The 3047-nt window shown below is 31.9% G+C and overlaps 1 long non-coding RNA gene across 1 annotated transcript; it reads right to left on the reverse strand.

Moving 5' to 3' along the window:
• Window positions 1-867: 867 nt before the first annotated feature.
• Window positions 868-1552, reverse strand: LOC146915299 (uncharacterized). The gene is made up of 3 exons (XR_015013295.1): window positions 1427-1552; window positions 1110-1284; window positions 868-986 (listed from the first exon to the last, which is right to left on the reverse strand). It is a non-coding gene; the product is annotated as an uncharacterized LOC146915299 (long non-coding RNA).
• Between the last annotated feature and the right edge of the window lie 1495 nt (window positions 1553-3047).

The following is a 3047-nucleotide window of genomic DNA, read 5'->3' on the forward strand; positions in this document are numbered from 1 at the left end:
AATTATACTCTTGAATTTCTATGATTCCCAACTTTTGAGATAATTCATTTTTTGTTGAATAAAACACATAGACCATAGACGACACTTCCATTCTCTATGTGTGAAAGTTCTTCATTTGAATAAGCCAAACTCTATGTATGAAAGTTAGTTAACAGCAAAAACACAATTATGCCCCATCATATTAATTTGATGCAAGTTCATGCTCTTGGCTTATCTATGAAATTTTCTTTTTCTCAATCTTGACACCTTTTTTACTTGTCAGATCCCCTGAATTTTTGTGCATCATAGGGCCTTTACGGTGGTGCCCTTGATGTCTCCGCTCCTGTAGTCTTTTGACTTTATATGTTTGCCATTTCTTAAAATAAATAGATACTGAACTATTAACCAATTACGAAAATGATCCTAAAGTAATCTAGGACAAACTAAATTAGCCATAGATCAAATGTTTTGGATTCTGCTCTATTCACCGGGGAAAAGCAGTTTTGCCTACACTACAACATGATTGAGATTTCGTAATAATTGAAAATTGTAACTAAATCAAGAAAAATGTTACTAATTAAATTTAGTAACAGTTGAGCAATTGTTAGGTAAATCCCTTTGTTTCTAAAAAGTTTCAGTAACAATTTATATCATTATTTGTAATAGTCAAAATTTACCTTTGTTTTCACTTCATTCATATTTACCCTTGTTTTCACTTCATTCATATTTAAATTAACCAACAATATTTGAAGATAAACTTCATTCAAATTTATAATTCCAAATATTTCCCCATACAAACATTTGAAATTTGATTTCATAATGGAAATGAAGTATTTTGGAGTAACTATTACTATTAGAAGTTTTAGATCATGTATTTTGGAGTTGCACTGAACTTCTGTTACACTTTGATGACTTTATTCACTTCAAGTATTTCTCTGTTACAGTCTTCCTTGGGTCACTGATAGCGTACAAACCAGCTTTAGTGCACACACTCCTTATATCAGCTCCTAGAAAGAACAAAATCTATGTTGCTTAGAAAAAAAAAGTAAGTTGCAAACATTCCTCAAAAGATTGATGGTCAGAAGGTAAAAGCTAAATTAAAAATTGCCCAGTTGTTAAGATGTTCTTACCATTGGAGTTAGGGCGAAGCCGAGCAGGAAGCTCAAAATGGATATCCCTTTTACAGTTCATGATTCTTGTGTATATCTTGAATATTTGTGTCCCGCTCTATAAGTTAGGAAGCGAAATTCAACTTTACGATACAATCGCCCACGCCACAATAGTGATGGATCAAAAGTGTCTGGCCTAAAAATAGTGGACAAAAACCCATTAGCTATATGGTCAGCATCATAGGGGTAAAACTTAAATTGAAGAAAAGGACTCATGAAGCAACGAAACAAACAAAAAAAAATCAGTGCAGAGGAATTTGAAAATTTCAAAAACTTACTTCGCGCATCTTTTTAATTATCTGTTCTTTACAACCACCAACATCATTATATGTCAAATCTGGTTTCTCTTCAACCGTCATCATGGCAACACTTGGATCAATTTTTGGAGGCAGAGGAATCTGGACCTGCAACAGTGAACTTCCATGTGAAAACTATAATAGAAGTAAAAGGGAAATACATTTGAGTGTAGATCAGAAGTAATTTAATCTAATAAAATATAAGGATCTACATACAAGGAGTAAGAAAGGTGTTAACAACAAAAGCTACCAAGTTTAGGCGAGCATATCAATTATTATCTTCACCGGACAAGCCTGGAATTCATATGCAATTCAGAATGGACATATGATTTTAAATTAGCATGACAATAATATGGGATTCTTAGTTATAAAGCATAAGACTCTTGATTAGTAACAAGGAACAAATTTCTACAGAGTTGAAATTGGGAATATCTTGCTTAGAACAAAATATATTTAATCGGATTGCATACAACCTATTACAAAAACACGATTTAGTATTTCGATCAATTCTATTTAGTGAAACAGATGTAAATTTCTCAGCATCAGACATCACTTTCCATTCTTTTCCACCATCTTTGCCAACCTAATCGAAATTCCCATAAAATTGCATAAGAAACTCGATACACATTCAAATTTCACAATAAGTATGTCAGCTACACAAATTAAACTAGTTCCATCATTTTTTATGATATTTTCTATAAAAAGATTGGGACATGAAATAAACTAGTTCTATCAGGTAAATATCATAATAAGTATGTCAGCTACACAAAGACAAACAATATTTGTTTTCCAGCATAGCAACCGCTGCAATTACCATCCTATCAACAGTATATCGAGTACAGTTACATGTTAAACCATTGATTCGCATGCTATCAAGAAGTATCTCTTTGACATTTACTTAAAACACATTTTCGATCTCTTCTGGAAATCTCTTTTCGATGGGGTACCTAAAATATATTATTATATATTCAGAATTCATGCACAGAAGTATGAAATCTCATTCAACAAATAGTTCAAATCTTGATTGTACATTGAATTAGAGAAAACAGAAAGAAATACACAAACTATTAGAAGAGCTAAGATAAAAGAATCTGACCTCTGGCAGGCTGTAAGAATGAGAAATCTGAATGGAAATCAAGCCTTTATCCAACCAAGACAGCAGCTCCTTGATAGAATCTTCAAGACATTCGGGAAATGCATTTATAACTACCTCAATAAAGACCATGTACTATCCAATTCTAACACTAGTTAGAAGATAGAACAAGGGTATATGCTCTTATTTAACTATTACCTGACTACAATATACATTAAAAAAGGCTATGACTCATACACACTCTTCTCTTTTCTTAATCACATGATGTAATTCATCCCTTGACAATTAATCCAACAATAACAAAGAAACATAAACTTATCTGCAGATCTTTTAGCAAGAATTCATATCTGATAGCTTGAGACAATGATATGAATCTAGAGCATCAAGATCTGAAACAGTGCATAGAAGTAAAAGCGCGTAGAATCATTTGAAATGGTGAAACTATTTGATCTAAAATGAAGCACAGATCAGAATATTAATAATAAAAAAAAAAAAATATATATATATGTG

Source organism: Medicago sativa, chromosome 6, assembly GCF_051527215.1.
Source record: "Medicago sativa cultivar Bolivia chromosome 6, Bolivia_mono, whole genome shotgun sequence".
Lineage (NCBI taxonomy): Eukaryota > Viridiplantae > Streptophyta > Magnoliopsida > Fabales > Fabaceae > Medicago > Medicago sativa.